We start from the raw sequence: 24,004 nt of genomic DNA on the forward strand, positions 1-24,004 counted from the left end.
TGTGTGGTTTGGCATTTTGCACACCAGGCGAATGAACCCACTTTTCAGGATAACACTACAGAAACAGAAGGTTTGGGGGAGCTCAGGATGTGGAAGCAAGGCAGACAGTTGTTGTCCTTAGCTGCACTGATCTTAAGGAGTTTGGGAGCTGGGCAGACCATCTTTTGATGAAGGTTAAAAAGATATTTTATGCTGGCAGACAGCAAAAATAATCCTGCAAGTGAGATATATAAGGCTTTGAGGGCAAAAGAATCAAGAAAATTGAGCTTCAGTCTTAACCCATGAGTCATGTTCAGAAGCACAACATGTTCAGGAACCCTTCTGAGATTTCCTAATGAAGGGGGTGCTTCATGGTTAAATTTTAATAATAATTTTCTCTTTTTTTGGTGTGATTTTTATGCCAGGAGGTAAAGGAGGTTTGGGCAAGAATGGTATGCAATCTCTGGACAAGAGAAGGCTTCAACAGCTGTTTTAGCATCTTCACAGCTTTTAACGTGTCTTGTGTTTGTTACATTGTCTATCAGTAGGGTTTATTTTGGAGAACGTTCAATAGTGTGGACATTCTTGAAACGTTGTAATTATTGTACATTATCTCTCAGGTCACCCTTCCACTTTGTCTCAGGTGTTCTACTCCTTCCATGCTACAGAAAGGCTCCAGGCTTCTTCAGTTACTGCAGATTAAATTGCAAATAAATCATGGAAGCTTCAGCTGCTTCCCCTGCAAATCCGTCTAGAGCTCCAAGAATTGGGCTGAGTTGTGTTATTTTCATCAATTTTCAACAACAACAGAAGTCCCTCTGTCCAAGTTTCTACCCTTAGTGACATGTCTCACCATCATCAGGATCTGAGCACAAGGGTAACTGTCATTCTGTAAACCACCCTTAGGATGAGGCACAAAATATAGTAGCCTCCAGATCACCCTATTCCAGCTTTGCAGACTCTGTAGGGTAAGCACAGATTAAAAGCTGTTGACAATTAGTCACTCTAGATTGTCACTCTGACACGTGCAGAGAGAAAAGCTGAAAATAGTTCTGTTATTACATGGTCATTCTCCATGGTCATTTGCACCCTAAGAAATGGTGAAGAAAATCACCACAGATATGAGGAATTTAGCAATCTCCACAGCACTCTTTTACTAATGCTTTATGGGTTTCTCTTCATGGGGGCAAATGCTTTTCATGTCAAGGCTTGAATTTTCCTTTCATATAAATGAAATGGTGGGAAAATGGCCTTTACTTCCACTGTGGTGCATTTTTGTAATACACTAGAGAGGGGGAGAGAAAAGATACAATGACTGAAAAATGTTATTGCACAGTGAAGTTTAGTTATGTATTTTAGAGTTAACCAAGATAAATAGATTAGATACAGAACTGCAATACAAATACTACTTGATACCATAGCTAGAAGGGTGCTGCTTGTGGTGTACATTCATGCAGAGCTCTCTTTACTACACAGAGGGCTGGACTCTCTTGGGTGGTCTTACAGGGTCTCGTGTGGTCTTACCTTTCAGTATTCTAGTAGAGAACTAAAATATAAGCATAGAGACAAGTTAAAATAAAAACACATCTTAATATGTAGTGAAAATAAGTCTTTTGAGGAATCCGAAAGCATTTTTGTCCAAAATGCTTTTTAGCATAAAATGTAATCATTCAGTGCTTCATTTTCCCTGAAGCAAAACTGAAGACTGTAATGAGGGAATTTCTCACAAAGCACAGTTTATCTTTCCTGCATAGCTCTTATCTTACACCCTCACAAAACCTCTGGGGTAGGGTATTTATGGCTGAGGAGTAGCTGGCTATGGGAACTACCCAGTCTTTTGCCAAATTCCAAATATCCTAATGGGTCAATGGGGGAAAGAGTTGAGCAGAGGACATTTTGGCCTTCCCAGTCTATCTTTTGGTAGATAACTGGGGAAAGGGTATAAGAAAGGAATAGGAAGGAGCAGTTTTAACTTACTACAAGGTTGCCCGCTGAGTTGGCAGCCCAATTGACCATTTGTAAACTAGATTCCCTGCTTCCTTCTCCACTAAGGTCCCTATTTGGTTTCCTGGATTCCAAGACATTAGATCCCCAAAGAGAAGCAAAGGGGAATGTAAGCATTCATGCATAAGTGCCTACAACATACAAAATTAGGTGATATTTCTCTCCATCACACTGTTCTCTTCTTTGATACTCTGTTCAGCTCCTAATTAATTTGGGATTATTGAATGAAGATTAACAAAATCATATAACATTCTCGTTTACTTTATCATCCTCTGGCACATCCATGGGATCTAAAGGCATGTGTTGGTTTTCCTCACCCTTGTGTCAAAAGCACAATTTGAAGCATTAGACCTAAAAGCACTAGAAGACCGTCTCTCTTCTCCCACCCCCTGAGGAGTACAGTAACATACAAGACAGCGCATGCTTTATTTGCAAAGGAGGATCATCTTGAACTTGCACCCCTAGGTGTAGGGGTTAGTAAGTACAGCTTATTTCAATTAGGAAAAAGGGAAAAAAAGATCAGATGGACTGTTGAAGGACATATACACTCACAGAACTGGTCCCCAGCTTGTCCTCTGTAAAAACAAAGGAAGCTCATTTGAATGGACCAGAAATTTAACACCATGATGATCCAATGTTATTGCTTCCTTGAAAGAAGCCCCTGTGGCAGGCAGAGACTAGAGGGGAAGAGCTCTGGATGTGTTTGAAGAAAGTCCTCCTCCCTAGTGAACCTTACTGTAGCAAAAAAAAAGGCATTTCAGAATTAACTATCAAGGACCTAAAATGTTTTCTCTAGCCTGTGCAATTTAATCAAGGCCATCCTTTTGATGGCCTGTTTGAATTCTTTCAATTATCTCTCTTGGTCTTTACCCATGCATTACTGTGTCAACAAATTAAAGGGATGGTGCTTATCAGCAAGAGCTGAGAGAATGGCTGAAAGGCCAGAGGAAAAAAAGCCAAGCCAGAACAGCAGGACTGAGTGTCACTCATAGCTCCAGCATGTGCCTGAAGCCAGAGGGAGAAAAAATTCAATATAAGGAATTGAGGAAGCTCCAGGGAAAAGGAAAGGGACAGAAAGAAAGGAGAGAGACAACTTCCTAGTGCTGGATTTACAGTCACATATGATTTTTTAGATGTCATGCATAATAGGTATTACATAACCAATGACCAGGCAACCTTGTTTGAACAATTCAGTAACAAATAAGCCATTTTCCTTTCAAACTGTGTCTAAGAAGGACTTTGCCTTTATGTTTGAGAGCAGGAGGGTGTGAGCATGAAACAGATGCAAGGAGAGAGTCATTCGCCCATGTCCTTATTATTGTTAGGATGAGAAACCATTGGAGGCTGTCCCTGAGAGCAACCAGGCTGACAAAGCACAGAGCTGATCATCTGGTGCAGCTCCACCAGCCAAGAAGTAACTAGAGCCCAGCAGGGATCTGCAAGAACTTGCTGCACACCTGCCCATCCATCATCCATAGCTTTCTGTCTGCCAAGAGCCCTCAGCTAGGAAATATTTCCCATCAACATTTCAGAGACACTAAATAGATCATAAACATGGACAGAGTCCCCCAAATTCAGTGAACACAGTTATATTCTCTGCTTGCCAAGCATGAAACTCAGACCGAAGTTGTTAAACTTGCCTTAAATGCTATAGCGTATTGCCAAAACCACAGGCCAGCGTGCCATATTCTCAGTAACCAGAAAAAAACAGTCAACTCAGTTTTAGTTAACGTCATCTCATTTTAACCAGAGTACTTTCCCTCTGTCAGAGTTACCAGGCAGTCTATGCGTGCTTCTTATCCAGTTGTCTACACAATGCAAATGGTTGCCTTTCAGATGGTAGGACCTGCCACTGAGATTCCTAGATATCTGCCTGCAGCAACTGGAGACTTGGTTATTTGCACGAATCCCTGTTGGGCTTATAATCAGTGATGATTTCTAAATGGTCCTGAAATGCCTTTCCCTTTGCTATATTTGTATATGCAGCATCTGGGTGGATGTGCGTTCAGCTCCTTGTTCTGAAATGAAGACTTTCTGCTTGGTAGGGCCTGTATGCCAGGAACTAATGACCCCTGCTGCTGCGTGTCCCTTTTCAATAACCTGCTGTTATTGAACAAGTTATATATGCAAAACCACATCACTTTAGCTCTCAAGGGCTGTGGATTTTTTCTTGTTCCTAAAGAAAGCTGGAGGTAATTAATTTTGACTGGCAATTTCATTTGGTTGTAGGGGTTGTCTGAGAGTCTGATGTGAATGACAACTATCTTACGAATCTTCCAGATAAAATCAGACCAGGTTAGTGAATGACAAGAATATGCAGGTCCATTTCAGGTCAAAATGTCACCTGCAACCTCGTCTTTTATTATCTCTGGTTTTTGAACATTTCTTTCTCCACTGGTATTTGAAGACCTGGATTTATCCCAGAGCACCTGGCAAATTAAAGGATGATTTCAAGAAAAATGTAGTAATTTTTTCTACTATTCCTTTGGTGCTCTGCTCTGTGGGGCAGGGGTTCTGTCTTTAGACTCTGCTTACCAGAGCAGCATCCTGCTGCATGGTAACAGCTCAGAGGTGTTACATTCATACAAATACTAAGTGTTATTTTTCTTCTGGTCTGACTAACATAAGAACTAACACCAGCATGTCATGTGCTTTACTGAATATCTTTATTGATTTCTGATGCATATACTATAAAAATGTGGTGCATGATCAACAGAAACAATATGGCTTAAGTAGCTTATGATAAGCTTAGATACAGGGAACAATTCTTGAAATAATTGCTATACAGACACGTCCTAGTCCAGGTCTGCAAATCATTGGTATCAGCCTGCCCCAAAGGAGTTATAACATAACTGATGAGAACTGGAAATAATATAAAAACAGACAGCAAAATAATAATTACAAACAAATGCCTTTGAACCTGAGGTGGCTTAGTTCCAGTGGAGGACTGTGATTTAACTGAAGCATTTGGATTAAAAAAAATCCCAAAACAAATACAAAATTAATTACTACGCCAAGACAGAAACAAGGTATTGTATCTCTGTGAGATACTTTTCTGGATAAGTAGATCAGAATAATTTTATTCAAGGCAATGGGGGGATGAGACTGAGACTTCTCTGCTAAATTAATATAGTTTCTTGCACCTTCAATATCCCTTTCATACAAATTCCACTAAAGGTGCTCAGGAGAAGAAAAATCACATCCAAACCTGGGCTTCATAAAAGAGTCAGTGCAACTTTTCACATTCTCTGTTTTATACATGAATTTCTGCACTTGCATATATGGAATAAAAAAGCTTGTCTATATTGCAAAATCAAGTCAGGTGTGAATTAAAAGTGATGTCTCAAACCAGCACACCTGATCATGGGTGCTGTCTAGACAAGACCCAGGGCCAACTTTTGATGCAGCAGCTTGAGCTTGGTACATGCACTGATGTAATTGGATGGTTGCTGGTATTACAGGACTAATAAAATTCCATATAAAAGTAATACTATATGTTTGTCCATATATGGAGAGGTTAGATGTTTAATGGAGATCCTGGAAAATTTAGCTGAAGAGTGATCAGACTGATGGCACATCTTCTTTCATGAAGGTCTCTTCAGAGAAAATAATGTAAAAGTAAACGAGCATTATGCCTTGTTTTGTTGAAGAAGCTCAGCCTTCCTGCACCGAGTTATCTGAGAATAAAAGAGACAAAAGCTAATAGAAGTAAAGTATCTTACCGACGTTCAACTTGCTGTGAGTGTCCTGTGAGTAGAGACGGCACCCATATGCTACAAGGATGCTGGCAAGATGTGCCGTGTCTCAGAATGGAGGGGTTGTAGTGCACATATGGCTAGTGAGCTGCTCAGTGACATGGGCACTAGTTCTGGTCTTCAGCATGGCCAGTGATGGCTTCCAGAGAGGGTGACCCGGAGGAGTGATTAAACATGCTTTGTAGCTCTACAAGAAGCGCTAGGTGTGGATGGGAAGGTTTCCTCTGGAGACTGTTCACTGCTATTCCTAGTCCGAATTGGAAAACTGTTCTCCTGGTTTCCTTCAAATCCCGCTTGCCTGTCTCCTGTCACTTCACCAGGTCACGGTCAGTCCTGGCCCAGATAGTGGCTATGGGAATCACATCCAACTGCACCCAGCCATGTGCTTGTTTCTTGTTACGGCAGGCTTGTGGGGTTATTCCACTACATGGCTGGGAGACACCTGTGATTAAGTGATGAATTTTCTCGGAGTAAAAGCAGCAGAGGCCAATACTCTGGCAGGCGATTCTGTCAAAGCTGCTGGGTATTTAGATGTGCTCCATTAAAAGCAGTGTGCTCCATAAAATGCAGTATGCATCAGCAGCAAGGAGCTGGATGTTATCTAGTGTGACTGTGAGCGACTTTAGCATTTGTTTTGGGATGCTTCCTTGCACCTCCTCGGAGAAATGCAAATACATTGTGTGAAAATACAAACATGGCTAAAAATGGCTTACCCTGTACCTCAGCAGGACGGCAGGGTCTGCATCAGAGGTGGTGACATTTCACGGCTAAGAGGATGACAGTGATGAGCAGAATCACTGCAGTGAAGTACAGGGCGGCAGCAACATAACACCAGTGTGAGCTCTCCAAGCAGGTCACTGCCAAAGGGACAAGGGAGAGGAGTATCACCACAGGTAGAAGCAAGTCAACTTTTGTTCTCAGTTATGGGAGTACGCAAAATCATTTTAGCTAGGCCTTCAGCAGGAATGTGTTGCTGTGTGTGCTATAGATCTAGTACCTGTGGAAAGTGAACAGCAACTTTATGAGGATATCCTTGGTGTTGTGCAAATGCAATTGAAAACACTGGGGTTTTTTTTCAGCTAAACCTTGTTTTGGAAATTCTTTTCTTAACCATAAATCATGTGCTTGAAAACTGCAAAGTTGTGGGTCCTAACATTTTAGTTATTAATTGAAAATAAAACTTTTATATATTTATACAGGTTTATATGCATATAAACCTGTATATATGTATGTTTATATGTGAAATCACATTTTCAGGGTCAGAAGAGCCCTTTTCTTGGCCAGTCCCAGTTTTTATCATCAAAGCTGTTGAGAAGATGCCTAAAAATGTTGCATCTCACCGCCTGTGGCAGCGCACAGCTTTGCCAACGCTGCTGTGCCAACACTTTGCCATGCAGTTTGCCGGCAGCGCCCACACAGTGCTGCCAGTGCTTCTCACTCAGGAATACACCCTGCCTTTCCCTTGGAGAATTGCTTGCAATGGTCATGCTATCGTGGGTTATTTTTCTGAGGTTATACAATTGAAGACCCACAAGGAAATCCTGAAGTTCACATACAGGATTTTAAAAAAGCTTTTATAGGTAATTTGAAATTCTAGAGACTCTTTTTCTAGATTGTCATCCTTTTTAAGCATGACAAAGAAATATATGTTTAAGTAGTTGTTAAATCCCTGCTTTCATAATTTTCTGCTCCAACTGTAATCCTGTCCAGGATCTCTGTGTTCTTTTGATCCCCTCTCCTTAACACATTCCAGGCTGATCTGTGTCTGTGGTTTTAAGGTTTCAGTGAAGAATGTGAAGGGACAGAGCTCACCTATAGCATTTATCCGTATGTAGAGCATATATGGATTTTGATGTTCCCGGAACAAAATTCTGAAAACCTGAAAATGTGGACAGTGTAGGCAGAACCAGAGAAAGGAAGGGAAGAAGTGAGGCCTGGGGTATAAAAAGGCAGCCAACAAACAGATGGGTCAATGGCAATACACCAAAACTGCATTACTGACAATACTTTTCATGCTGCAGTCCGGTCCTGGTCTCACTGGCATAAAATCAGAGGACATTTAAATGAAGCCAGTAAATTGGTTTTGCCTTTGTAACAGCAGGACAGAGATCTCCACTTGGCCCACTGTCTGGCCTGCTCAACTGCCAGTTTTAATCAGAAAGACCATCTGAAACTTTCAGTTTCTTTTTCTTTGTGGTAAGGCCAAATTAACGCACAAATGGAAACATTTATTCTCACTTAGCATCTTCAGCAGCTAACATTTTTTCTATAAATATCTTAATTGTTTTTATGCATTGCACAAATACAATATTTTCTTCTGTTCTTCATTTTTGCCTCATACAAGAGAGTTGCCTCATATCCAGTATATTATTTCACTTTGCAAAACAAATTTTACTTTCAAGGTTGGTTACAGTTTGAGAAAATAGTTTACTGTATCTTAAAATTTTCACTTAAGAAAAGAGAGACATGAGTTATCTGAACTTGTCAGATAACTGTTCAAAACCTAATCTTTGCTCCCTAGCCATCACTTTCTAAAAATAGCTCTGTTTCTGTGCTTTAAATACTATTGCTGACCTGTTCATTCACCCTAAATGCATTTGGAAATGAAAAACAATACATGGAAATTGTTGCTAAAAAGAACAGAAGAGTTTGTGAGTGTCTCTACTGCAGAGTAAATTTTAACGACATGTTGCGTGCATCCCTCAGGGATCCTTCTCTGGAAGAAAGCTGGTTGTATTTCAGAGAACCATTCCCTTCCAACAGCTCAGACATGGACAGTGCCAAATTTTACTCCCTCTGCCCAGAAATGATCGCCAGCAGCATCCCCAGTGGACATTCCTGCAGCCTACATTAGACCCCTTATTACATCCCCAGCAGCTTATTGCAGTGTTTTCTGTGCCATGCTATAAAAAAAGAAAAAAGCTACTTTGGCAAGGCGTAACACAGCCTTTTAAATTTATGAATCAAAGTGCCACAACCAAACAACTCTCACAGGGCCCAAAGAAGGTGGGGCCAGGGCTATGCTGTGCAGATGCAGCCTGATTGCTCCAGAGATGCTTGCACCCAGGAGCATGGACACAAATCTGCCTCCATCAATGGATCCTGGGGCCACCCTTTGCTCCCAGGTGCAATCTATGCTGGCAGCACAGAAATAAGACAAAAGCTTGCTAGGCTGGGTCTCAGAGGCAAGGAGTACTGATGGGTGACTCCTCACAGGCTTAGCTGGGACTGAGGGACAAAAAGTTTAGCCTAAAGCAAACCTGGGGGCTTGTGACTCTACCTGCTAACTGTGAAAACACTATCACCAGCAGCCTTCAGGCACCCCCAGGGAAACAAGCAGCTGGGAAAGGTTTTGAAGCTCTTTTAATTTGCCTAGATCATATCAACCTCTCTTTGGGCACCTAGCCCTAAGCAACTCCTCTACTATATGTAAATATGTAATTATGATAGTATTAGAAGAGGATAAAAATATATTGAGAAAATGAGAAGTGTACTGCAGTACCTGTATGTGTGGTCTTGCGTGTGCTGTCAGGTCTGTCAGATCTCCATTTCACATTCACCTCAGCGTATGTGGTTGAATCACCTGTAAAGGCAAAAAGTGCTTCAGTTAGAGAACCTGCCCAAGACCAGCCCTTGCCATTCTCATTGCATCCAGGACCCTGCACCACCAGACCTTCTCTGAGGAAACGGGAAGAGCAAGAACATGGAAAAGAGTTTGTGGGTTTTTTTTTTTGTTTCTGATAAGATTTGCACATCACTGAATGAATGGGCCAAAAAGAAATTACTAGAAGAGTTCATGCAAATAATGATCATGTTGCGCAGTTTTTCAAAGAAATATTAAAAAAAAGTTATTCAGTTACTAAATTATAGAAAAGTAAAAATAAACCCTCTAGGTGACTATAGGTTATCACACACTGAACTACTTTATTATTAATTCTATTTTTTTTATTATTCCATATCTTATACGTACATGTACACATTCTGTTGTCTGTCTTTAAGCAGAAGTTAATCAATGGCAACTTTTTAGCTAAATTATTTTTTTCTATAGTATAGTGTTTTATATATATAATGAGTTTTTTCTCAATAAACTTCCTGTTGAATTCAGATCTTGTACATGGGTACACAATATGCCTGTTTTCTACTGGTTTTTTTTCACAAAGAGGAGCACAGTTCCTATTGGAACAAAGCTAAGCTGTACTGCATGTGCATAAAGGAGGGACAAGCTATTTTTCAATCACTTATGAATTAAATGTAATTTTTAACAATTCAGAGTAAACCGCCAAATATAAAACATGCAAAATATAAACACAGTATTTTCATTTCATCAACAGAGTTTTCTTCCTCAAGATCATCCTTCCAAGTATTTAAATGAGGGTTTTAATGAAAGGTTGGTAAGCACCATTGCAGACAGAGTGCAGATTTTCAGTACAAACCATTAATTCAACTTTCTCTACAAAAAAGGGAAAGGAAATCCTGTCTGCAGTTAATTGTCAGCCAGAATAGTCCAAAAGCAGGTTTTCCCCCTCCCTCTGCATTGTTACTCACAGAAGACAGAAACTTGGGGAAAGAAGACTTAAAAATAGGCTTATCTGAATCTTTATTGCCTTGTTAATTTATGACCATTCTCATTTGCTAGAAGAGGAGGTCCTCTCCTCCCACACATCAATGCCCTGGACAGATGCTTTCCATGACCAAGAACCATTTGCAAGGGAAGTTTTCCATATTCGATGCAGAGCTGGCAGGCCGCTCAAATTGCATCAGCCTTCATCTCTGCTGACACGGTACACCCATTCCTCTGGGCTTGGAAACCCCCTGTTCACGAACCAAAGCACCGGAGCCGGTCTTTCACTGTGAATGTTTATGCTGTTTGTTGCAATGAGATCTAGAAACCACAGGGAACAACTGATCTTCCTCCAGTCACTGCTTTCTTCTCTGTTTCTTCCAAGTGCTACTTGTCATTCTCCTTCCCAACTTTTCCCATTTGTCAGCTGCTCATCAGGATAAAGACCTTCCCAGACCATCCTTGTTCTCAGATATCTGTTTTTAGGATTTATTTTGGGGGGGGGGAAAAAAAAGCGCTCCTCTCTATCCTTACACTTGATCTGACTGCCTTTCCACACATGAAGAAGTCTTTGCCAGATGCTTGTGCCTCAGAGCATGCACCCATTCATTCAGAAACTACCTAGCATCTCCAGACTCCTTGGAGATACCAGCCTACATAAATTATACCAGACTAAGACATGGCTACACTGAAAGAATGGCCTTGAGACAGAGCACATTCAGGCAAAATAAAGCACGGCTTTTCTATTACCGGGAGACATGCAAAAGGATTGCCTCTTGCAATACATGGAACCTGTGGCAAGCACTCCAGCACTGACTACAGCACTGTCTCACATTAGACTTTCAAATGTGACATGGTAGAGACCAGCGTACATACTGGGGAGGTGTGGGAGGGGTGTGTGTGTGTGTGTGTGTGCTGCTGAAAATCTCCCCATTCTGTATCTGGTGGTCAGTCAGAAGAAAATCCTCACACGACCTGGTAGCCACTAGCATGGTTGTGACACTCATGGTTGCAACCATTAAAAAAAAGGTTTTCACCATGTATTACGAGATTTTTATAAAGAATGGAGAGCATAAAAAATGTCAGTGTGGATTTCCCCAAAGCTGTGGGATTGCCTTCCCAGCCTCCATAGGGGAGAATTCCTATCTGCTGCACTATCAGGAGTGCTTCATCACCTGGGTGGATTCGCTAATAATAATGCAAGCTGGGCTGAAATAGGAATTGGCAACAGGATTTTCAGCAGCAGCCATTAATTTTTGCAGGAACAGGGATGGGTTTCTGAGAATGTTTTGCTTTAACACCAAGAGCTAAGCACTGCTGTCCTTATCTTTGGAGGCCTTGCCTGCCTACACTTGTCTGTTATTATGCATGGATGCTTACACTGGCCATCTGCATAACAGAAGAGATCTGTTTCACTATCACTATAAAAGCAGTGCATACTCGGCTATTTAGTTCAGTGGCCAGTGCTAGATATAAAGCTCAAGGAAGGCAAAGATGTTTAGGTACTTGACCTCTATTATGTAGTCAAGCTGCATCACGTAGGCAGTGCTTTCAAATTCAAATACTTAAAGGTACACCCAGAAGACATCTCACTGCCCAGAGGGTCTCTACAGGACTATTGGCCCAAATCAGCAATATTGTACAATCAGAAAAACCATGGGAAGAGGTGTAAGTAGGAAGATGACTGCAGGTGTTAAAAGATGGCAAACTGCCCTATGACACAGTTTCTCCTCCATCTTGCAGTATTAAATCTGCACATGAACTCTCAGAGTAGGAGGGAGAAGGAAAGTGGCTAGTGGCAGGACACGCCTGACCGACCCTAGCAGCTTTTGGTAGGTGTGACAGCGGAAGGAAGGAAGGAAGCTGTATTTTTATATCAACTGCAACACACCGTCTTGTAAGGTTGCCTGCTTTGCATGTTTTGCCCCATTTCCCAGGAGCTACTTACATCAAATTTTCTTGCTGATAATGTATGAAATAAGATGGGGATTTTCTTAAGAAAGAAACCAAACATATTTTTCTCTGAAGTGCCATGGGGAAGACAAACAAATGCAAACTTTAGCAGTGCAAAATGTAGGACAATTCCAGGAACATGGACCATGTGTTCTATCCACCACATGCAAAACTGAAGGACTCAGTGCAGGCGAGGAGGGGAGAAGCAGGGTGCGGAGTAGGAGGGAATGGGCATTGTGGCCATGGGGAAGCAGACCAAACTTAGAGCTGTGCAATCAGATAAGACAGCACAATGTCTGAAGTTTGTAACTCAGAAAATACTCAGAGGCAGGGCAGTATGAAACCCTTTTCTTTGTTGATCTAGACTATTACTCCTGTCTCACAGGGGCAACTTTGGCCTTTTCCAAATCTTGCTGTATCAGTCATTTAATGTAAAATACGCATGGAGTAAGACAACAACTGCTTCCTTTGAGCTTTTTCAGGCAGGTGGGTCATAGCTAACTCAACTGCTCTGAACTCACTGTGATGAGGACCACAGTTTCCTGCACTCATGCTCTCAACTATGAAAGCAATGGAGCACATGCAGAAATTTTAGAGGTTGTAAGAATGTATAATGGAAATTTATATATTTATAAGAACATACAAAAAATTTAATAGGTGTTTTTCACTATATCTCTCTAAGATGCACTGACGATATTAATAGATGGCAAATTCAATATTGATTTAAAGTATTTCTTCATGCCAGATATTAGAATCAGCCTATAAAAGTAATTGTTTTAGGATGTTATTAAAATAAAGCATTTATTAGGACACCAAAAGGGATGCAAGATTCACAGAAGTGACAAGAATATTGGTATTACAATTTAAAAGATTTTTCAAAAAGATTATGACAGGGTAAACCACATGCTGTCATACTCTAAGGCTCAAGAAAAAACATTTTGCCTGAAATTTGGTTACTTAGTTAGCCCCATAATCGGCCATCAAAATATTTAGGCACTGTCCTTCCAAGCACCGCACACTGGCAATTTTCAGAAGTATGTTATTGGGTTAGAGGGCTCTCAGAATAACTTAGAGCAGCAATTTCTAAGCATAATTCATCAAAGTGTATTAAAAGCTTTGTGAAAGCACTTAAAACTATAATATACAACTGGAAATTTAAAGGATAGTCTCAGGTGAGAAAACAAAAGAAAATTAGGTGGAACAAACTTTTATGCTCTCAAATTTTGAAACTTTTTGTACAGATGGTTGTACTGGGCACATGTCTGCATCCCCAATAAGTACTTATGGGGTAGTTCTACACTGGGGTGCCAAAGATCGTCCTGGCAACACAAATCTTCTACTGTGAACTGATCACACTATCTAAGGGGCAAAGTGAGTTAACACATGAAAGTCAAAGACATAATAGTCTTACAGATGCTTTTAGTACTGTGTCCCAAGGAGTGAATCTACAAAACTTATTTATATAGAATATTTGCTAGTGTATTCAGGACATATTTTTCTTTCATGCTGTGACCTCTGCATGTTATAATTTTAAATAAGTTTTCCATGCTTAATTGTGTTATAACTAGCAAAGATCTATTTTTTGATCAGAATCTAGAAAATATAACTTGACACTTTTATTTTAAAAACATGAATTATTTCCTACTTATATCCATTAATGGATATATTTTGCACTTTTTTTCTTGAAAATACATTTTTAAAGTAACGCAGTTTTATAGCTGAAGGCATCGGTAGGTCATACAGAAATTGTAACACTAACAGTTTTCAAAATTATAGAAACCTCTATTGATTCTTGACTTGTATTTTTCTCAACATAGAACTTTTCAAAGAGAAAGAATGAGACACAGAGAAAAGAGAAAGAAAGAAAGAAAGAAAGAAAGAAAGAAAGAAAGAAAGAAAGAAAGAAAGAAAGAAAGAAAGAAAGAGAAAGAAAAGATAAACAGACCTAATGTTTAACAGTTTAAAAATATTTCTGTTGTCTAAGAAAATGAATCAATTTAAAATATAAAATGTAAATGTTCTGCAGGAGAAAGAAGTCCATTCAGTGTCATCTGTGCGCTGCCAATGCACGTGCCAATGAGTTTCCAATAACACCTATTAATATTTTCAATGTCTGATCATTAGTGTGTTTCAGAAACAGCACATTTCAGCCATACTATGAAATCCAGAATGGGATTTTAAAGGTCATTCTTTACTTCTGCTAGAATTCAGTATTCCTTCTATTAATAAACATGAAGTTGCCAAGCAAATAGATATATAAAAAACAGAGTTGGATATTAATAGTTATAAAAATGCTTTCAACATGACTTCAGCTTTTTATGAATGCTTTGATTTAAGAAAGAATCAAAGTTTTTAAGAATATGTCACTGAGCAAAGGAAAAGTAAGTAATATTAAAATGACCATTTTTTACCTGTATCTGAAGTGTGTGAAGTAAAATGCACTCTTTCCTTGGGCGATACCTCTGCATAAACCACCTCACTTGCCATTTTGAAAAGGTGCTTTCAGATCTGCAATCAAAATGGACTCATTGAAGAAGTAGTACCCTGTATGACATCCTTTCTGGCCTCCCCCCCCATCACACCACATTAGGTCAAAAGAAATGATTAGATGTTTGAAAAACGGAAGGAAACTTGATACTTATTTCTTTTTTTCAAATGTAAATTCCTACCTTGTAGCTTTCGATAAACAGTTCTTAATCCTTAGCCCCTTCTGTTGGTGTACGTTCTATTTAGTTATTTATTTTATTTTATTCTATTTTAGTTATTTATTTATCAGATTTGTTTATAATATTTAATATGTTCTACTTAGTATGTTCTATTTAATATGTTTTATTAAAAACAGTATAGTTGCGATTTTTATCAACCTTCAACCCACAGATAATTTTCATTTGGAATCTAAGCTGGCAACATGCCAAGTATGTACATAACCTCCTCAAACCAACAGGACACTAAAACGCATATCAACAGAAAACACAGAACATGATTATTGGATTGCTTTGGTTTGTGATTATCAGATCACTTCCTCCTAAACTTCATTATTTTAGGGTTGAAACCAGAAAGCAATGATGAGAGAATATCTGACGTTGCTGAAACATCTCATTTCAAGACTTCTGAGATAATTTTTTTAATGTGTTTTAAATTATTTTTTTATTTATTTCATACTGAATAAAAGTAATTTTTAGACTTGGATTTTAAACAAAATGTTGCTATTAGGCCAACTTTCCTTTTTCTTCAGATCTTCCTCCACATAGAAATTTCTAAAGTTTTTGGTTTTATGGTAACTTAAAATTATGCCAAAACTTTGAATTCTTCTTCCAGAGCAATTTCTGCTCTTTAAATAGCTGTAGACCACATGCTAATCCTCACAGCCCAGAGGCAATATTAAGTTTAAGATTAAACCAGGGCTGAGTCTGACCTGTGACTGCTCTGCATGTTGGTCATCAAATGTTCTCATTAAAGGCAGACAACATGCTGCTTTTTTTTTTTTCTCTAGTAAACATGTTAGTTCGAGATGAAGTCAATGTAGTTACCGTGGTGGTAAGTCAAGAAGTGCAATATTTTGCCTTCTTGGGACCAGCCATGGAAGACGAACAACATTTTGGCTTTTTCAGCTTAAATAATTAAGTTCTGAGAATGGGCTGGCACAATCCTGGTAACTAAAAGGCTCTGTATAATTCCCTCTGCTTCCAGGGAAAGGTTTGAGGTGAGATGATGTGCTGCTGTCTGTCTTATCTGTTAAGGCCAAGCTCTTTATGCAGCCTACTAAACCATATGCTTTGAACTGAAAAACAGGAAAAGTTAAGGCAAAGTGTATTGTTTTTTAATTCTACTCCAATGATTTAGGTAAATACACTGGAGGACTTGCTGAAAGCTGTCAAGTTCATACTGGAAAAACAATGATAGTCATAGAGATGATTTCTCAGAAAGAGGAAAAAAAATTTAAAAAAGGATCAAGCTGGAAAAATAGCCATTTCAGAGACAAAAAGAAGAAACTGAACATCCCTAGATGAGATGTATGTATGCTATGGGGACAGCATAACAACAGCACTGGGACATAATGCAACTACTTTTTGTTTGAAGGATCTTTAGGAAACTGTTGTACATGTGCCTCAATAAATATATATACATTAAATACATGTGTAAATTAATCACTAATTCCTGTTTAATGTCATGGTAACGCAGAGGTTTTAAACCTCTTTATTAACAGTGCAAAGAACGAGCCCTTGACCCCAGACCAGGCCTCCAGCTGCCTGCTAGCACCCTAGGCATGCATACACCATTAGAGGACAGCCACTCTGGAGGCACCAGTATGTAGGCACACTGTGTATTAGTTGGTATAACTGTATCCCACAGGCCTCTCCAGCATGTACCACACTAACAACTCACCTGTGCCATGTGTGTACCACATTAACAACTGCTGTGCCACCATGCTCCTTATCTGGGTGCTATGCACTGCCCAAAACTACAAGCTCTGGTCAGCACTCACAGCAAAGACATGACCTCTGTTCTTGCTCCGTCTATGTAATAGCACGTCATTGCTTAGGAGTGTTGCAGCATTTGGTTCATGCAATAGGATGATTGCAGGTGAGTTTGCATTTGACATCATGCCATCCTTGAGCAGTCTGTAGGGAATGGAAGAATTTTCTTCCTAAGGGCATTTTTAGTAGCTCTGGACCATCATGAGCAGCCTGGTTCACGTTCATGATTCAGGACAGTCTTTCTTTGCAGAGAGGAGGTTTCTGGCAAGGGAGGCAAGCACCATCAGGTTGGCCTGCATTATTTTACACACCTGGGATGACATGTGGTGGAGGACCTTGGAGCCAGGTCCTGCCCTTCAGCAGCAGCTCCGAACACTGCGGAAACAGAGGACATACCTCCCCCTGGTGCCTCCTTCGCCTAGTCTGTCCTGTTGGGAGACATTCAGGGACCATTCCTGTGACCTTTTAGGATAAGATGGTAGGACCCTGGAGGTACCTACTTCTCTCTACTGACTGGAATGTAGAGTAAGTAAACAGCTTACATTTAGGCACCCAAATGAGCAAGCAGAAGATCTCAGCATTAAAGCATTTCTGGCCAAAGGAACATAGAATTGTAGAATCATAGATTGGTTTGGGTTGGAAGGGACCTTAAACATCATCTGGTTCCAACCCCCTTCCAGTTCCAACACCCTTCCCCTTCAGTTCCAACATTCTCCCCATCCCTTAGCAGGGAGTGATGCTTCAGTTGAAAAAGACATTTGCTGCCTGACTTTGCAGCCAAGATGCTCTGAGGCAGATTCTTTACTTCAGCAAAATAATACAAGGAAGGCATTTCTATGGGCACTCAGGCACTAAACTGTGCCTTCAGTACAAGCAATGCAAAGTTAAACTGGCTTTACTAGCTTTACTCTGGATTTATTTACTGTGGGGTTCAAGGCCTTTGAAGGCACCTAGGGAAAAGAGAATAGAGGATCTGGAAGCACGGAAGAGAGTGATGTTTGATCACTGTTTTCCATCCTGTGTATTACTAGTTGCACAGAACTGACAAAATTATGTTGTCAGAATTTGGGGAGAGCATGTAAAGATGTACCTATCACTAGAAGGATATTTCAAGGGTTTGGAAGAGGTCTTTTGCTCTCTTATGTTAATCCTTTGCACGGACTAATAACACAAAATAGTCGCTAGATGGCTCTGCTATCCACCATAAAATATATCAGAAATTATATTCCATTTAAACTGAAGAAAATTTCATATGCTTGTGTAGCCTTTTTTAAGAGTATGTATTGCAGAAAATAGCTTGTCAGAGATAGCTAGAGTGTGAAGGAGGAAGAAGCCTGGAAGATAAAAAAAGGAGAGGATGAGAGTATTGGCTACAAATTCACAAAGCACAGAAGACAGCAGTAAGCTCTTCCTAGTGAAGAGCGACCAACACAGTAAAGTATTTTAGAGATACTGGGATATAACTGCACCCCTGTAACTGGAGGATAAGCTTAAGCAGTTTAAACCAGTCCTGATGGGAGGACAGGAGTGTGGGGGAAAAAGGGAGCCAGTATTGCGGACAACCATGCAATAACCATAGCCTATGATTAGTGACAATGGTAGCAGAGGTGGAGGAGGGTATGAAAGACCATGGCGCATATCTCAAGATCTTTGGCTAAACAGACCACAAAGGTGGTGTTGAGTGACCGGACTTCAATAGGAGCAGCTGGCAAAGCTTGGAGGGAAGAAATGTCTAGCTCCAAGCAGCTGCCTCCCAAGGGCAGCAACTGCCTATCCACCTAAGATTTCTTGAGTTTTTGCATCTAAGCCTACTCTGTCACATGACCTGAAGCTCCGCTACAACTCGTAGTTAAAGGAAACCCCCTGCTTTATGCTAAAGAAACAACTTCCCCGAAATAGATAATAGTGGGTATTTCACCCCGCCGAAATAGATAATAGCGGGTAGTTGTTCCTGCACTGGGGCAGGGTAGGAACTGAATGATCTATGGAAAGCCTTTCTCAACCTTTTCTTTTTATTGTTTTTTAAATTATTTTTTCATGGTTTTGAACTTTTTACTATGGAGAATAAATTCATATGACTTATATCCAAACCAACTACATAACTTACATAAATCTCCATGGATATAAGGCACTGAATCACTTTAAGTTTTCAACTTTTGAGCATAAGACGAAGAGATTACTAGAGCTGAACAAGCCAAATAACAGCCAATAATTTAATATAGTCCTTTTATTATCCTTTTTTTCTTTTTTATCAATCCGTGTGAAGTGGCAGATGCAAACTTAGTATGCCTGGGAAATAAATCCTGTATTTTCAGGAGGGTGGAGGCCCTACCATCTTATAATTAGCTACCATTTCCCTTAAAAATTATATGTTTTCCTACAAAGGGAATAGGGAAATACTTTTATTATTGCTTCTGACTAATATATCTCTTAAGAATGCATTCAGAGGTACTGTAAAGTTTTTTTACTATTATTTATTAGATTGTCTGCAGCTTGATTTTGTCTCCACCCATACTTAGGGAAAAGACTTAAGACCAGGTACAATGTTTTACTGCAACATATTGAGGTAAAATTCATTCTTTTCATAGTCACCAGAGGCAAGGGATGTGTTAATGCATGAACCTTTCTCAGTTTAGTTCTTGTGCTGGTTTTGGCTGGGATACAGTTAATTTTCTTCATAGTAGATAGTATGGGGCTGTGTTTTGGATTTGTGCTGAATACAACGTTGATAATGCAGGGATATTTTAGTTACTGCTGAGCAGTGCTCACACAGAGTCAAGGCCTTTTCTGCTTCTCACCCTACCCCAGCAGCGAGCAGGCTGTGGGTGCACAAGAAGCTGGGAGGGAACACAGCTGGGACAGCTGACCCAAACTGACCAGTGATATCCCATACTATATGACGTCATGCTCAGCATATAAAGCTGGGGGAAGAAGAAGGAAGGGGGGACATTCGAAATGATGGTGTTTGTGTTTCCAAGTAACTGTTACACGTGATGGAGCCCTGTTTTCCTGGAGATGGCTGAATACCTGCCTGCCGATGGGAAGCAGTGAATTAATTCCTTGTTTTGCTTTGCTTGTGTGTGCAGCTTTTGCTTTACCTATTAAACTGCCTTTATGACAACCCACAGATTTTCTCACTTTTACCCTTCCAATTCTCTCCCCACCCCACTGGTGGGGGGACTAAGCAAGTGGCTGTGTGGTGCTTAGTTGCCGCCTGGGGTTAAACCACGATAGTCCTTTCTGGTGTCTAAAGTACCAGCTCCTGTTGTTCTTGTTTTTATTTTTTTTTTAGTAAGCACAACAACAGCCTGGGTGTGGAGAGTATATTTTGAGTGAATTCCCAATCTTTTTGTGAGACTACAGACACAATACTGTTTCCTTCTGTAGTTATCAGGAGAAAGGTTCAGGGAAGACTGCCTGTGACAACCTTATTTCAAACATTTACAAGCAAACTCATAGAATCACAGAATGTGCTGAGTTGGAAGGGATCAAGTCCAACTCCTGTCCCTGCACAGGACAACCCCAAATTCACACCATGTCTCTGAGGGCGTTGTCCAAATGCTGCTTGAATATCATCAGGCTTGGCACTGACTGCCTCCCTGGGGAGCCTGTTCCCGTGCTCCACCACCTTCTGGGTGAGGAACCTTTTCCTAATATCCAACCTAAACCTCCTCTGGCACGTCTTCCTGCCATTTCCTCAGGTCCTGTCATTGGTCACCAGAGAGAAGAGATCAGTGCCTGCCCCTCCTCCTCCCCTTGTGAGGAAGCTGTAGACCGTGATGAAGTCTCCCCTCAGTCTCCTCTTCTCCAGACTGAACAAACCAAGTGACTTTAGCCACTCCTTGTACGGTTTCTCCTCTAAACCCTTCACCAACTTTGTGGCCCTCCTCTGGACACTCTCCTTTAGCTTTATATCCTTAATGTACTGTGGCACCCAAAACTGCACACAGTGCTCGAGGTGAGGCTGCACCAGTGCAGAGTAAAGTGGGACAATCCCCTCCCTCGACCGGCTGCAATGCAGTGCTTGATGCACCCCAGGACACAGTTGGCCCTCTTGGCTGCCAGGGCACACTGTTGGCTCATGTTCAACTTGCCATTGACCAGAACCCCCAGGTCCCTCTCTGCAGAGCTGCTCTCCAGCCTCTCATTCCCCAACAATTTTAAGATGTTCCTAAGTCTGAGTGGAGTAGTGTGCATGTATTGCACAGTGTATATCATAAATGGCACTTACGTCAAGGACATGACACTGGGTTGAAATTAAAAATCAGCTGCCTTCTGCCACAAAGTAATGCAGTACTTTGTACAACACGTTTAAAGAGCCTTGATTTTACAGGTTTTATGATGCACTAAAACAACTCAGAACTGTTGCGAAATACTACTAGAAGCAGTGGTACTTCAGACAAAATTCCTAGGAAAATAAATTAATGAAATTTTGAATAGACACACTGAAAACTCTAATAATGCTGTGTTACTCTTGCCTGAAACATCATAGCAGTTTATTATTCTTATTTTTATTCTTATTCCATGCTTTCTTACTTTGGATATGGGATTAAAAAGACAAAATGTTGAATTCTGATCCATCCCTTGCTCAGTTCACCTAAGCTATCATTTGCAAGCTTGGATAGCTTATTTTTGATTGTATAATTTTGAAAGAGTATCATTTACATATTAAGGAACTAAAGGAGATAAAAACTGTAATTCTACAATGAATAAAGCCCCCTATTGTTTCAGGGGTTGCTATCCTCCTGTTTTGATCAAAAAAGTGTGAATGGCTCCAATAGCTTAGAAGAAAGCACTTAGATATAGGCATTCCATAAATGCTAGGAAACACCAAAAGTTAATTTTCTGAGAAAGACAACTTCTCCTACATTTCCCTGTAAATTCCCGCCTTTGCTAATGCTGGCTAATTTCCTGTGGTATTGGGAAAACCATGCACAAAAGAGTTAAAGACAATGAACCAACTGAGCAACCAGTTTCCTCCCTCTGTCCCCTGCTCTAAGGTCTGCCCTGGATATGACATCCTTGGTCTGATCAAGTCCTTTGGGGACCCCAAATCATGGAAGGGGGGAAACCTCATTTGTCTGAATTACACATTTATTCTACTTCAGTTGTTCAAGATATACACAGCAAATTTGCCTTTCTGCATTAGTACATCACCTCATCTCCTGAGGAGGGAGGCAAGCCACAGCAAGGGACACAGCGTATGCTGTGCAAACCATAGCTGGTGATCAGCGTCCAGATTTCAGCCAGGCAAATGCACACTGTGCAGCCTTGTTCAGCTGTGCAGGGCACCTGAACCATATGAAGGCACTGTCAGGATCCATATATATCGCTTCATGGCCAGGGCTGTGCAGTACGAAGCCACCAGAGGGAATAGGTTTCCTGTACTGATCTGCCCGAGACCAGCTGGAGGGGCAGAGCTTCTCCAGATTTACCCCTATGGATTAATTGATGAATATTCAGGAGGTTTCAACTCAACCAGGGTAGCCACTGCAGAGAGACTATCCCTCAATCCACCACATCTCCAGCTGTGAATTGCCTGACACTGGGCTGAGCAGCCACAGGCAGCTAGGGGGACTACTTAGGGTCACTGGTTTTAATGGCTGGTAATTAATGGCTTCTTTCCTTTTCACAGTGAATGGTGAGCATACATGGGATGCTACCTTGGCAGCTGTGTCATGAGTGCAACGCAAACTTCTTAAAGGTCACCTTGCATATCCATCATGTCTGAAGTACAAACCTTTCTCCATCTCAATTGGAAGCACCAAGTCCCTCATCAAGCCTTTCACAGTACCCTTTCTGTAACCCTTCCCTGTTGAACTGTGCAGATTTGTTCAGTTCCTCTGACCTCTTCCTCCTCATCATCACTGATGCTTAAGCCTCTTTTCCCTCCCCACAGCCTGGCAGTCTGGAAAAGGAAGCAGAAGTGACTGGAAGCAATTGATGAAGAGGTTAGTGTGGAAACAGCTGTGCAGAAGCAGGGACCAGCCTGTCTGGGGATGATGGAGAGGAGGATTCCAGCCAGCCTGACTCAGGGAATGGTCACGAGGAGTATGAGTCTCCCGTTTGACTCACCTGAGACAAAGTTATGCCAGGCATGACGAAATACAACAGTATCTATACCAGTGTAGACCTGGCCTTAACATGATGCGAGATCATGTTTTGGCAGAAACAAAATATAAATCTTGGCGGGGGAGAAGGGGGAAGGAGAGGGCCTCATTGAGATGAAAAACTGGGAAAAAACTCAGGTTAAATAAAACGTTCTGTAGAGGTAGAACTTTCTTCTGTCATATTTTGGTATTTTTGCCCACTTATTTTGAGTAACTATCTAAATTTTAAGACAGAACAGCATTTTAAACAAGATTGAGATACTTGCCTTAAAATTCAATCTATGCATTATTTTTAAAAGTGTATTTTTTACTCTCCTTTCCATGAGAAGGTAGTAGGGCAGCCACAGCTGCATCCAGAAGAGTTCAAGGGTTTTCAGTGAAGCCTTCAACTTGCAGAACTTGCAACCTAGTTCTGCTGAAACAGGGACTGACTTTAATTTAGACTTGCTGTTGGAAGAGGCCACAGATTTTCAGGGCAGGAAATTAAGCTCCCATGAACTTCTGCTCTTCCCCTGGAGTTCAGCACTGTGCAAAACTTCCAACTACTGAGTATTTCTCACCATCTGGGTTTATTTGCCTGTACTAGTAAATTCTTTTGAATTAAAATCTTTACTTTTCCATCAGTTACAGAATGAGAGATAACATGAATCCTTTGGGAACTGACAATATTCACAGCTTGTCCAAGTGTGGTAGGAAAGCACAGGGGAAGAACGGGAATTTCATACTTTGGGAGCTGGAAAATATTACTTGGTGAACTGGGAAACCTTTTTTGAAAATGCATGTAATTTAATTGTTATAACCAATCTAATTACTACTGTATTAACTGATCAAAGACAAGTATGTTGTGTTCTGTGCACTGAAAAATGATCTGCCTGCCAGAGAGCTCACTATGCAAGAAGTTTATAACCTAGTAGAGCAAGATATAAAGTACCCATCCAGCCCATTTCGATTTTAACCACAGTGGTTAAATAATCCAGGAAATTATATTTATCCAAGTCTTACTTTCAACTTCTGGTTTTGTGGGTTGCTACTCTGATTGAAAGCTTAAAAGGAAATGTCATTCAGCAATTCATCCGTTACAAAATCACTTCTTGTATGACTCTGTTACTATGTTTCTCACCCAACTTCACTTGGGAAACTCACATCACTAGGGAAAGTTTTCCA

The 24,004-nt window shown here is 40.6% G+C and overlaps 1 long non-coding RNA gene across 1 annotated transcript; it reads right to left on the bottom strand.

Annotated features, from left to right (window-relative positions):
- Window positions 1–4,628: 4,628 nt before the first annotated feature.
- Window positions 4,629–14,799, bottom strand: LOC142065224 (uncharacterized). The gene is made up of 4 exons (XR_012663319.1): window positions 14,664–14,799; window positions 9,241–9,321; window positions 6,452–6,595; window positions 4,629–5,660 (listed from the first exon to the last, which is right to left on the bottom strand). It is a non-coding gene; the product is annotated as an uncharacterized LOC142065224 (long non-coding RNA).
- Between the last annotated feature and the right edge of the window lie 9,205 nt (window positions 14,800–24,004).

This window comes from Phalacrocorax aristotelis, chromosome 1 (genome assembly GCF_949628215.1).
Source record: "Phalacrocorax aristotelis chromosome 1, bGulAri2.1, whole genome shotgun sequence".
Taxonomy (NCBI): domain Eukaryota; kingdom Metazoa; phylum Chordata; class Aves; order Suliformes; family Phalacrocoracidae; genus Phalacrocorax; species Phalacrocorax aristotelis.